We start from the raw sequence: 14,424 nt of genomic DNA on the forward strand, positions 1-14,424 counted from the left end.
GCCTCGTATCACTAGCAGTCGAGATGACAGCCATCTTATCCGCATGGCTGTAACTGATCGTGCAGCCACGTCTCGATCTCTGAGTCAACAGATGGGGAGGTTCGCAAGACAACAACAGTCTGCACGAACAGTTCGACGACGTTTGCAGCAGCATGGACTATCAGCTCGGAGACCATGGCTGCGGTTACCCTTGACGCTGCATCACAGACAGGAGCGCCTGCAATGGTGTACTCAACGACGAACCTGGGTGCACGAATGGCAAAACGTCATTTTTTCGGATGAAACCAGTTTCTGTTTACTTCATCAAGATGGTCACATCCGTGTTTGGCGACATCGCAGTGAACGCACATTGGAAGGGTGTACTCGTCATCGCCATACTGGCGTATCACCCGAAGTGATGGTATGGGTTGCCACTGGTTACACGTCTCGGTCACCTCTTGTTCGCATTGACGGCACTTTGAACAGTGGACGTTACATTTCAGATGTGTTACGACCCGTGGCTCTACCCTTCATTCGATCCCTGCGAAACCTTATATTTCAGCAGGATAATGCACGACCGCATGTTGCAGGTCCTGTACGGGCCTTCCTGTATACAGAAAATGTTCGACTGCTGCCCTGGCCAGCATATTCTCCAGATCTCTCATCAATTGAAAACGTCTGGTCAATGGTGGCCGAGCAACTAGCTCGTCGCAATACGCCAGTCACTACTCTTTATGACCTGTGGTGTCGTGTGAAGCTGCTTGGGCAGCTGTACCTGTACACGTCATGATTCATGCAAATAGGAGAGTAGGTTGCCACTTAGTTACTGTGCGTAACTTGCTTATCTAGCGCAATAAAACCTAAGTATCTACAGATTTTTTCAATGGAAAATGTAATTTTTTAAGTCATCGACAGCTGGTGAAACGTAAGTTGTTACAGGTTCCTAGGAACCACAAGAAGTTATCGAGATATGACGTTGACATTCACAACAGGATTCACAGCCACTGTAAGAATTGTGGAGTCAACTAGCGAAGGGTTGTGAGATTGCCTCCAGTCACTCTACTGAGAGTGCCTTCTGAAGATGATTTTCTACATACGGTAAATGATGTACATAATATACAGAACTTTCCAAATACAGTCAGTGATGCTGACAGAAAACACATTTGTCTAAAATGTCAGAAAATTCTGGTACAATGCTGTACAGTTACGAACATTTTCATTCAATCGTACTACAAGCAGTTACAAAGCCTCCCAGAAATTAATTATAATCGACGTTGGGGGATATGGTAAGGAAAGCGAAAGTGGTTGATTTCAGTCTTCAAGTGTATTTCCCTTGGTGCAAGAAGACGTTAGCATACCGCCAGACTGTCCACTACCGAAGACATCAGTTGTATTGCCTTTTCTGTTTGTTGGAGATGAGGTGTATCCATTGTTGCATCATTTTATCAAATATGACAGTCGATGTGTTTTAGATCCACGGAAAGAATATTTCAACAATTGCTTTTTCATACCCGAATACTAATTAAATGAGCTTTTGGGATAATGAGCACTAAGTAGAGCATGTCTTGAAATCCGTAGAAACCTCTCCAGAATTACCTGGTGATACTGTGAAATGCGCATGTTCTCCACAACACTGTCATTGGCCTAGGAGAATCCCTGAGTGTTGATGAGCAACATCCAGTAGAAATCGAGCCTTCTATGCAGAGTACTTACCAAGCAGAAACGAAGACATCGAAACGAGACCTAGACGAGTGACAGTACGCAGAGAGCACATATTTTTGCTCTGTATCTAATAATTTAATTCTTATATCAGCCAAGCTACTGAAGGAAGATTTTTTATTTCTTTTTGTATTTTTTTTTAAAGGAACGACTTACATTTGAATGGCATTCTAAAGCACTCGAAAAGCCGAGCCCAGTGATATCCCACTTGTTAATGTTGGCGTTGATACTTTTTGCGCCGGCCAGTGTGGCCGAGCGGTTCTAGGCGCTTCAGTCTGGAGCCACGCGACCGCTACGGTCGCAGGTTCGAATCCTGCCTCGGGCATGGATGTGTGTGATGTTCTTAGGTTAGTTAGGTTTAAGTAGTTCTAAGTTCTAGGGGACTGATGACCTCAGATGTTAAGTCCCATGGTGCTCAGAGCCATTTGAACACTTTTTGCAAAAGTGTAGCAGAAATGAGACAAAATTCGATGGCATAGTGACCAGTTGGGTATATAGCTCCACTTAAAACAATCGTAGGTGACGCTGCATGTGTGTCTTATGAGGTATGGGCAAGAGAAAACATGTTTAATTTTACAAGGGAAGCGCATGACCTTGTTTGCTCAGAACAGCACGAAAATATGCTTAGAATATAGATCGCCTGCCCAAAAGTATTGGTATGACCCAATCACATCAAAAATTGTGCATCTTACCTCAAGAAATATTTGAATGATCACTTATTCAAGGTCTAAGACAAGAATTCCAGTGACACAAAGAAACATAATATCTATCTTCAGACAGTGCAGTCACTTTAAACAGGACAGAGGATGACTAGAAACGAGTTGTTTGGAATAATTGATCATGCTGTATCCTGTGACAATCCGATGGAAGGGTTTGGGTTTGGCGAATTCGTGGAGAACGTTAACCTGCCATCAACGTGTAGTGCAAAAATGATCTACGGAGAAAGTGGTGTTCGAGTATTAGGAATTTTTTTCGTGGTTAAGGTGTGATCCCCTCATTGCGCTTAAGAAAACGTGGAATGCCAAAGGATATGAACGCTTTTTACAGCATTATCTATCGTGCACAGTAGAGGATTAGTTCGGAGAGGGCGATTTTTCGTATCGGCATGACTATGCACCCTGCTACAAAGCAGCATCCGTGAGGCAATGGTCTGTATACGGTAACACTTCTTAAATGGACTGGACTTCAGTGAGCCCCGACTTGAACCCAATGGAACACCTTTCGGATGAGTTAGAACGGCGACCTCGCTCCAGACCCCCACTGTCCAACATCACTACCCTGTCTGGTTTCAGTTCTCGAGGAAGAATGGACTACGATTCCTCCACAGACGTTCAGACATTACACTGAAAGTGTCTCCAGCAGAGTTCAAGCCTCATAAATGCGAAGGGTGGCCATACACTCCGTATTAATGTGCGCTAATAGGCGTCCAGGGTACTTTCGCTTAGACAATGAATATGACGGCGGAGCGCGACTTACCGGTCTTTACACCGAAATAGCCGATTTTGGCACCACGTATTTGCATTTTAACACATATCTCGGATACTTTTGTGAAAAGTTACAACGCTGACATTAACGGGCGTTCTATCATTGCAATCATCTTTCAAATAGCTTTCGAATATCGTTAAAATCGTATATCTTTCCATTCAAAAATGCTTATTTGCTTCAATGTTTCGATTGACACAAAACTTACGAGTATTAACAATTTGGCCTCCTGCTTACTGTTATTTGACGAAAACCTCATTTAGATATCTTGAAGCGCTCACAAAATAAACAGGGTGTTACGCTCCTCACGCTACACATATCTGCCCAAAAAATTCCGAGACTGATTTTATTCCCAGCGTATAAGCGACGTCAGCGCAGTAACTGCCGTGGCAGCTTGAACTATCGATTAAAAATAAACTGATGTGCTTTCCCTCTGCCAGTTGTAAGTAGGCAGTATCACGTAGTGGACGTGCGGCCGTAGTTTGTCGACGTTATTATATCACAAACTGCAGTGGAGCAACATCTCTCATGCAACTGATCGAAACGTTCTACAGAATGTTTTGAAGAAGAGACAGGTGTGTGCAAAGTTTGCCCCGCATATTCCCGAACGAAAACGACCAAACGTGCACGTGTGCCTCGACCTAATTGAAATGCAAAATGCAGATAATTTTTTTCATCAGGGGTGTCAAGAATCGTTATCAGTACGACCAATCACAAAACTATAAAGTGCACAAATTCACAAGGAGGGTCAACGTTTTGACGACATAATCGACATTCAAGGCAGTGTGATCTACGAATTGGACAACATTCCATAGAAGGACTTTTCTCGCAGTTTCACGTGGTGATATGAACGTTCTGTCCGTTGTACCCAAGTGGGGGGACCATTAAAACCACCATCTTAAATTTCCTCTGTTTTTTTTATTAATCCAGTCTCGAAACTTTTTGGACTGATGGGCTATTACGCTATAATAAGAGATCTGAAATCTGCACTTAGGCTTTAGAGGCACTGATTTTTTGTAAACGATGTATTCTCAGCACCAAATAATGAAGGCGATTTACAAAGATTTATACTTAAAAATATTTCAGACAAATACCGTACTCTCCGGAAATATCAAATGACAAAACCAAATGAATGGCCTTGTATGGCATACAAACCCATACAGAGGAAAATCTGTACAAATATAAAAAAACGTAGACTGAAATCTCCATAGAAGCATTGTTGTTCCAAGGACAGCATCAATAAAACTAATAGTGTGCAGGACGTCCTTTTTCCTGCTACATGGATGTTTCATTTTCCCGCCGAGCTTTGACACGTTGAAGGCGGAATTTCTTCTTGATCTTGATCTTGATCAATGGTTCATCCCACAGATGTCCGTGGTATTCATGTCAGGGCTTTCAGTTAAACCAGTGCTGAAAATTAATTTAATTATATTCGGAGCAAAAATATGTTGATAGGAAAAAGATCCGAATGTAACAAATTGCGCAAGTAAGGGGAATGTTCTATTGTTTAAAATATTTTCATATAACGCACAGCTGCGTTTCTTGTGCCGTCGGTCTGAGCTTATTTCATAGGACAAAAAACAGCCACTGACCAATGCACCACCGGCGCCGAATTTCAACATTGTCGGGAAAAACTCAGGTAAATACTCAGGCAGTTTGAATAAAAACGCCTTCAGTCATTATTATTTCGCGTTTTCTTAAATAATGCAATCCATTTCTGACCCTGTGGGTCCATTTTCAGGTGCAAATCGTCTAGTACATCATTTACATTTGTTCCTGAATGATGTGAAATGTATTTTACTATTATGAGGAACTTAGATGTTAGGTTTCGCATTCCGTGCGGAAATATGTGAGACGCCGTGGGAAAAAAAAATGAAAAACTTATTGAACAAACAAGAAAGAACATTTTTAATCTTTTAGGTGTGACATACGTTGATTTATGACTTAGATAACTTGTGTGCAAATACACCACCTGAAAAAACAATGAAGATAATCTTTAAAAACTTAGTAAAACACAAAAAGTTATCAGTTTCAGAACCATCAGAGATCACCGACATATTGCAATGTAACATAATTACTTTACCTTCAATGGGAAAGTTTACCAACTGAATGCCGGCCGGTGTGGCCTAGCAGTTCTGGGCGCTTCAGTCTAAAACCGCGCGACCGCAACGGCCGCAGGTTCGAATCCTGTCTCGGGCATGGATCTGTGTGATGTCCTCAGGTTATTTAGGTTTAAGTAGTTCTAAGTTCCAGGGGACTGGTGACCCCAGTCCCATAGTGCTCAGAGCCATTTGAATCTTTTTTTTATCAACTGAAAGAGGATCCTGCCATGGGCTGTACTATATTAAGTTTCTTGGCAGATATATTTCTCAGTCATCTGGACAATAATTTCTTTTTTAAAAAAAAGTAGATCGAAAAGTAAAATAGTATATTAATGGAGGTATATTGTTGATACATTGCTACTACATGATGGCGCAAAAGAGGAGATTAAGGAATACTTGCAGCATTCAGTTCTTTCCATAAAAATATAAAATTCACAGTTGTTGTTGTTGTGGTCTTCAGTCCTGAGACTGGTTTGATGCAGCTCTCCACTCTGCTCTATCCTGTGCAAGCTTCTTCATCTCCCAGTACCTACCGCAACCTACATCCTTCTGAATCTGCTTAGTGTATTCATCTCTTGGTCTCCCTCTATGATTTTTACCCTCTACGCTGCCCTCCAATACTAAATTTGCGATCCCTTGATGCCTCAGAACATGTCCTACCAACCGATCTCTTCTTATAGTCAAGTTGTGCCACAAACTCCTCTTCTCCCCAATCCTATTCAGTACCTCCTCATTCATTATGTGATCTACCCATCTAATCTTCAGCATTCTTCTGTAGCACCACATTTCGAAAGCTTCTATTCTCTTCTTGTCCAAACTATTTATCGTCCATGTTTCACTTCCATACATAGCTACACTCCATACATATACTTTCAGAAACGACTTCCTGACACTTAAATCTATACTCGATGTTAACAAATTTCTCTTCTTCAGAAACGCTTTCCTTGCCATTACCAGTCTACATTTTATATCCTCTGTACTTCGACCATCATCAGTTATTTTGCTCCCCAAATAGCAAAACTCCTTTACTGCTTTAAGTGTCTCATTTCCTAATCTAATTCCCTCAGCATCACCCGACTTAATTCGACTACATTCCATTACTCTCGTTTTGCTTTTGTTGATGTTCATCTTATATCCTCCTTTCAAGACACTGTCCATTCCATTCAACTGCTCTTCCAAGTCCTTTGCTATCTCTGACAGAATTACAATGTCATCGGCGAACCTCAACGTTTTTATTTCTTCTCCATGGATTTTAATACCTACTCCGAATTTTTCTTTTGTTTCCTTTACTGCTTGCTCAATATACAGATTGAATAACCTCGGGGAGAGGCTACAACCCTGTCTCACTCCCTTCCCAACCACTGCTTCCCTTTCATGTCCGTCGACTCTTATAACTGCCATCTGGTTTCTGTACAAATTGTAAATAGCCTTTTGCTACCTGTATTTTACCCCTGCCAACTTCAGAATTTGAAAGAGAGTATTCTAGTCAACATTGTCAAAAGCTTTCTCTAAGTCTACAAATGCTAGAAACGTAGGTTTGCCTTTTCTTAATCTAGCTTCTAAAATAAGTCGTACGGTCAGTATTGCCTCACGCGTCCCCATATTTCTACGGAATCCAAACTGATCTTCCCCAAGGTCGGCTTCTACCAGTTTTTCCATTCGTCTGTAAAGAATTCGCGTTAGTATTTTGCAGCCGTGACTTATTAAACTGATTGTTCGGTAATTTTCACATCTGTCAACGCCTGCTTTCTTTGGGATTAGAATTATTATATTCTTCTTGAAGTCTGAGGGTATTTCGCCTGCCTCATACATTTTGCTCACCAGATGGTAGAGTTTTGTTAGGACTGGCTCTCCCAAGGCCGTCAGTAGTTCTAATGGAATGTTGTCTACTCCTGGGGCCTTGTTTCGACTCAGGTCTTTCAGTGCTCTGTCAAACTCTTCACGCTGTATCATATTTCCCATTTTATCTTCATCTACGTCCTCTTCCATTTCCATAATATTGTCCTCAAGTACATCGCCCTTGTATAGTCCCTCTATATACTCTTTCCACCTTTCTTCTTTCCCTTCTTTGCTTAGAACTGGGTTTCCATCTGAGCTCTTGATATTCATACAAGTCGTTCTCTTTTCTCCAAAGGTCTCTTTAATTTTCCTGTAGGCAGTATCTATCTTACCTCTAGTGAGATAAGCCTCTATATCCTTACATTTGTCCTCTAGCCATGCCTGCTTAGCCATTTTGCACTTCTGTCGATCTCATTTTTGAGACGTTTGTATTCCTTCTTGCCTGCTTCATTTACTGCATTTTTATATTTTCTCCTTTCGTCAATTAAATTCAATATTTCTTCTGTCACCCAAGGATTTCTATTAGCCCTCGTCTTTTTACCTACTTGATCCTCTGCTGCCTTCACTACTTCATCCCTCAAAGCTACCCATTCTTCTTCTACTGTATTTCTTTCTCCCATTCTTTTCAATTGTTCCCTTATGTTCTCCCTGAAACTCTGTACAACCTCTGGTTCTTTCAGTTTATTCAGGTCCCATCTCCTTAAATTCCCACCTTTTTTCAGTTTCTTCAGTTTTAATCTACAGTTCATAACCAATAGATTGTGGTCAGAGCCCACATCTGCCCCTGGAAATGTCTTACAATTTAAAACCTGGTTCCTAAATCTCTGTCTTACCATTATATAATCTATCTGATACCTTTTAGTATCTCCAGGGCTCTTCCATGTATACAACCTTCTTTGATGATTCTTGAACCAAGTGTTAGCTATGATTAAGTTATGCTCTGCGCAAAATTCTACCAGGCGGCTTCCTCTTTCATTTCTTACCCCCAATCCATATTCACCTATTACGTTTCCTTCTCTCCCTTATCCTACTACCGAATTCCAGTCACCCATGACTATTAAATTTTCGTCTCCCTTCACTATCTGAATAATTTCTTTTATTTCATCATACATTTCTTCAATTTCTTCGTCATCTACAGAGCTAGTTGGCATATAGACTTGTACTACTGTCGTAGGCGTGGGCTTCGTGTCTATCTTGGCTACAACAATGCGTTTGCTGTGCTGTTTGTAGTAGCTTACCCGCATTCCTATTTTTTTATTCTAAAAAGGGCCATCACAGAAGTTGGGAAGGAAAACATAGGTACAAAGAAGGTAGCTGCGAAGAAACCATGGGTAACAGAAGAAATACTTCAGTTGATTGATGAAAGGAGGAAGTACAAACATGTTCCGGGAAAATCAGGAATACAGAAATACAAGTCGCTGAGGAATGAAATAAATGGAAGCAAGGCTAAAGAAAAATCAAGACACTTTCATAGGATTTGTCGACCTGGAAAAAGCGTTCGATAATATAAAATGGTGCAAGCTGTTCGAGATTCTGAAAAAAGTAGGGGTAAGCTATAGGGAGAGACGGGTCATATACAATATGTACAACAACCAAGAGGGAATAATAAGAGTGGACGATCAAGAACGAAGTGTTCGTATTAAGAAGGGTGTAGGACAAGACTGTAGCCTTTCGCCCCTACTCTTCAATCTGTACATCGAGGAAGCAATGATGGAAATAAAAGAAAGGTTCAGGAGTGGAATTAAAATACAAGGTGAAAGGATATCAATGATACGATTCGCTGATGACATTGCTATCCTGAGTGAAAGTGAAGAAGAATTAAATGATCTGCTGAACGGAATGAACAGTCTAATGAGTACACAGTATGGTTTGAGAGTAAATCGGAGAAAGACGAAGGTAATGAGAAGTAGTAGAAATGAGAACAGCGAGAAACTTAACATCAGGATTGATGGTCACGAAGTCAATGAAGTTAAGGAACTCTGCTACCTTGGCAGTAAAATAACCAATGACGGACGGAGCAAGGAGGACATCAAAAGCAGACTCGCTATGGCAAAAAAGGCATTTCTGGCCAAGGGAAATCTACTAATATCAAATACCGGCCTTAATTTGAGGAAAAAATTTCTGACGATGTACGTCTGGAGTACAGCATTGTATGGTAGTGAAACATGGACTGTGGGAAAACCGGAACAGAAGAGAATCGAAGCATTTGAGATGTGGTGCTATAGACAAATGATGAAAATTAGGTGGACTGATAAGGTAAGGAGTGAGGAGGTTCTATGCAGAATCGGAGAGGAAAGGAATATATGGAAAACACTGATAAGGAGAAGGGACAGGATAATAGGACATCTGCTAAGACATGATGGAATGACTTCCATGGTACTAGAGGGAGCTGTAGAGGGCAAAAACTGTAGAGGAAGACAGAGATTGGAATACGTCAAGCAAATAATTGGGGACGTAGGTTGCAAGTGCTACTCTGAGATGAAGAGGTTAGCACAGGAAAGGAATTCGTGGCGGGCCGCATCAAACCAGTCAGTAGACTGACGGAAAAAAAAAAGATGGAACCTACTCCTGCATTACCCCTATTTGATTTTGTATTTATAACCCTGTATTCACCTGACCAAAAGTCTTGTTCCTCCTGCCACCGAACTTCACAATTCCCACTACATCCAACTTTAATCTATCCATTTCCCTTTTTAAATTTTCTAACCTACCTGCCCGATTAAGGGATCTGACATTCCACGCTCCGATCCGTAGAACGCCAGTTTTCTTTCTCCGGATAACGACGTCCTCCTGAGTAGTCCCCGCCCGGAGACCCGAATGGGGGACTATTTTACCTCCAGAATATTTTACCCAAGAGGACGACATCATCATTTATTCATACAGTAAAGCTGCATGCCCTCGGGAAAAATTACGGCCGTAGTTTCCCCTTGCTTTCAGCCGTTCGCAGTACCAGCACAGCAAGGCCGTTTTGGTTAGTGTTACAAGGCCAGATCAGTCAATCATCCAGACTGTTGCCCCTGCAACTACTGAAAAGGCTGCTGCCCCTCTTCAGGAACCACACGTTTGTCTGGCCTCTCAACAGATACCCCTGCGTTGTGGTTGCACCTACGGTACGGCTATCTGTATAGGAGGCACGCAAGCCCCCCCCCCCCCCCCACCAACGGCAAGGTCTATGGTTCATAGTGGAGGGGGGGGAGGGGGGGAATCAAAAGTACCATGGTGAAAAAAAAGTATAAATTTCCTGGAACTTAGAATCACTAACCTCCAGCAAAAACATAAGTGCAGCATACACAGGAAACACATATGCACAGATATTAGTTAGTTAGTAATATGTTCCAGGATCACTTTGCATGATAGATCATAATGATATGAAACAAGTCATTATACATTCACATTGCAAATTAATTTGTACGTACATTTACATTCTGAATATTTTTTTTTTTTTTTACAAAAAGAAGAAAGAGATATACAGGTGTGAGTTAGTAATTCATACCCACCACCTTTTACACATCACAGTAATAGAGAGTCTTCTACAAAATTGAAGGAGTTGTCAAGGAGCAACTTTCTCAGTTTGTTATTAAATTTTACTTTGCAGTCCGTTACAAATTTTACACCACTGGATAAATGATCAAAAATTTTTGTTGCAGCATTGTGCACTCCTTTTTGTGCTAAGTACAACATTAATATGGAGTAACAATGTCATTTTTCTTTCTGGTATTGTAATTATGTACCACATTGATCCTCTTGAACTGCAGTGGATTATATACAACAAACTTCATGAGGGTGTAAATATACTGTGAAGCAGTAGTCGGAATGCCCAACTCCTCAAATGGATGTTTACAAGGTGCTTGTGAGCACCACATATTATTCTCACAGCATTTTTTTTTTTTTTTTTTTTTTTTTTTTTTTTTTTTTTTTTTTTTTTTGTGCAAGGAAAACTTTCTTTCTTAAAGATGAATTACCCTAGAACATTATTCCATATGGCATTATTGAATGAAAATATACCTACAAAATATCTCAGCTTACTGATTTATCTCTACCCAAGATTTGTAATGATTCTAAGCACAAATGTGGCTGAACTAAGTTGTTTTAGGAGTTCCAAATGAGTTTTTTCCAATTTAAATTCGCATCAATACTAGAATATCTCATCAATATCGGGATTTTGAAGTTTCCACCCTATTTATTACTTCCTTACCACGTAATACTTCTAGATGTACAGAACTGAATTTGTCGAGTTATTTTATAATTGATCGTGGGACCATTCACAGAAAACCAACCAATGACACTTTTAGGAACTGTGGTTACCATTTCTTCTGTTTCTGTATGTATGCTGAAGATGGACCCTCAGGATCAGAAATGCACCGTGTAATTTAATAAAATACGAAAGAAATTGTGACTGTAGGTGTTTTCATTCAAATTTCCTGTGTATTGAATAAGTTGCGCTCACAGCTGCAAAATACAGAAAAATTATATCAGATAAATACTGTTCGATATACATCATCTGTCTTGACTCCTTACTCCAAAAAACCTTCCACGTACCACTGACGGCGTTCTTTGTACTATGGTATCCTAATCGTTCGTTCTTGTGGTCAGTGTTTTCCTCAATGATATGTGTATCTGAGCTGCAACAGGTGTCCTCTCTTGAAGATGGTAAGGACCTCTGACAAATAGTACGGCTACACTATAGAATTAGCGGTCCGTATCAGCTGAGCGATGACTAGGTTTTGTGCTGCCCTTGTGTTTCCACAACATTAATAATGAACTTGCTCCGTGAGGCTTTTCGTGAACGACGTGCGATGTCTATAGAGTGCAACGCCAAAGGACTAGCGAAATGCCGAAAGAGCCGCAGGTGCTCGACAATTGTTGCAAGGAATGCAGTTGACCCTAAACGTAAATAAATGCAAGGCACTGCACATAAACAGGGGAAGAAAACCATTACTGTCCTATCGCACTAATGGCGAAAAATCGCTGGAAACAGGAACATCTTTCTAGACTGATTTAAACTGGAATGATGACCAGGAAAAGGTACTTGTAGGAAATCAGAGATTCATTGGAAGATATTCGAAAGTGTAATTCATCCACGAAAGAAGTGGCTTCTATATCACTCGTTCAATTGCATCTTGAGTACTGATCATCAGTCTGAGACCCTTACCAGATTGATTTAAAAGCAGAAATAGAGGCGATCCAACGAAGAGCGGCGCGTTTGGTCACAGGCTCGTGTAGTAAACGTGAGAACGTTACAGGGATGTTTCATAAACTCCAGGGGAAGCTGCTACAATTGCAAGAGAAGCGTTGGTATCACGGGCAGTTTGCTGTTCAAGTTCCGAGAGCGTACGTTGCAATGCGAATCGAAACATCCACAAGCGTCTCGCTAAGTCACAACAACGAGAAAAATCAGAGAAATTAGATTTCATACAGAGGATTACTGACTGTCGTTCTTCCGTCGTTCCGTTCCCGAACACAACAGGGAAGGGAACAAATGATTATGATACCAGAAGCACCCCGTATTGCATACCTTAAGGTGGTTTGCGGAGTACAGACGTACGTAGATGCAGACTTCGGCAAATGCAATTCTGTAAAATCTCCTTGTGACGCCTAAAATTGGGCCTCATTTGATTTTTGTCTGACGTCTCATACTGACAGAAAAATGCGCAATGAATTTTATTCGGGTGGTGTATGTTAGAGACGGGCTATCGTCATTATCATTCACGCAGATTTTAAGATAATGAGTAGCTTCGTCACATCAAAATGTAAAGTTTTGACAGTAAAATATAATTTTTTGAAAGATAATGTTTTTCTTCTCGAAGTCCGCTGATAAATTTCCGGAGAAAATCAAATTTAAGCGAACGACTGCAATAAAATTTGGCATAGAAAACTGATTTACTTAATGTAAGCGGTAGAACCTACCCATGAATAATGTTTGATAAAATAAAAATCCGTTACATCCTCTAACGTATGAAGTTGGCGGTCTTCTACAGGAAACAGAAGTTTCCCTGGTAAGAAGTCACATCATTTGTTAACCAGAACCACCGCGGTAAATGCTTTACTTATATTCTTGCTACTAAAAATCCTTGAAATCACGACATGTATATACCATGGAGTATATAAAAGAAGATAAAAAGGAGGAGGGTAACAATGAAGTTCAGCTGGGTAACTCATGCACTAAAGTATATTATAAAAAGCCTCAGTAAAACTGAAACTATCGCATACAAGATCTATGATTAAGAAACGAAAAGTAATGTTTCAACAATACAAATCTATGGTGCGACCATATGTGGTGCGTATGTATTCACTGAAATACGACTGATTGTCCTGTTCGTGCATTTTATGTACAACTTCGGCGTTGAACAAGTCAAGCTACCGAGTAACTCACCGGACGTCCTGTCTGATGTCAGCGTACTAAATCGTCTGCGCGCGCCAAATCTAAACTCGCATTAGATCAATCACGGAACACGCACGTATCAACTACTACGTTACCTAGCAACCCCGTCCGATCGTTCACCTCGCGGCGCCGTCGTGTGAAAACACACTACACCTGCGACCGACCCGGCGCAGTGGGCGTTCATCGCGAGCGATGGCGCCGAGTATCGATGCTCTGCATATCGATAGTCGCTCGTCTGACGCGCGAGAAAGCTATTGAACGTATATTTCATATTCAGATGAGCGTATATAGAATTTGCTGTTTATGAATGTTGTTATTGGAGCTTTCTTATAGTTACAAGTGCGTAGAGCAACTAGAAGCATAAACGTCTTTTGAAGTAAGCCATTTTCCTGAGAGGAAAGTTTCCCAAGCAGTCCAAAGGAATTTCACATTTTATTTGTCTCGTTAGGTCTATTTAGACACCCGCGGCTCTTTCGCTTTGTCTGTGCCTCCCAATTATTCCTCACACATTATTCTATATACGTCATTGAGAATTGCTTTAATTGTGGGGTACAGCACATTGCTAGACAATGTAAGGACGTATGAAATACCATAGTCATCATTGGTTGTTGACAACAATGGACGATTGCATTTAAGCTGCAAATTGAAAAGTGTTGACGAGAAAAACGGAATGGTTTGATTTCATTACAATTCTAAATGTAATGTTAATGGACATAAAATTTCTATTGCGTGTTAGTTATTCGACAGTGTAGTCCGGGAAGATTTATTTTGGCTGGGGAGAAATCACTTGGGTTCCATATGTATGTAAACTATTTCCCGTCCAAAATACAACAAGTAGAACTAGTTCTGTTTGTGGAAGACATTAGTATTGTAACCAGTCCAAGCACACACACACACACATACAGAAACATAAGATGTGGT

At 40.7% G+C, this 14,424-nt stretch overlaps 1 protein-coding gene across 1 annotated transcript in view; it reads right to left on the reverse strand.

The window, feature by feature from the left end:
- The window catches only part of LOC124622399 (tumor necrosis factor alpha-induced protein 8-like protein), a 905,915-nt gene extending 892,302 nt beyond the window's left edge, over nt 1-13,613 (reverse strand). Inside the window, exon 1 of the mRNA XM_047148087.1 lies at nt 13,495-13,613. The gene's annotated coding sequence lies outside the window, so the exon portion shown is untranslated. The remainder of the gene's footprint in view (nt 1-13,494) is intronic.
- Nucleotides 13,614-14,424: the final 811 nt, after the last annotated feature.

This window comes from Schistocerca americana, chromosome 7 (assembly GCF_021461395.2).
Source record: "Schistocerca americana isolate TAMUIC-IGC-003095 chromosome 7, iqSchAmer2.1, whole genome shotgun sequence".
Taxonomy (NCBI): Eukaryota; Metazoa; Arthropoda; class Insecta; order Orthoptera; family Acrididae; genus Schistocerca; species Schistocerca americana.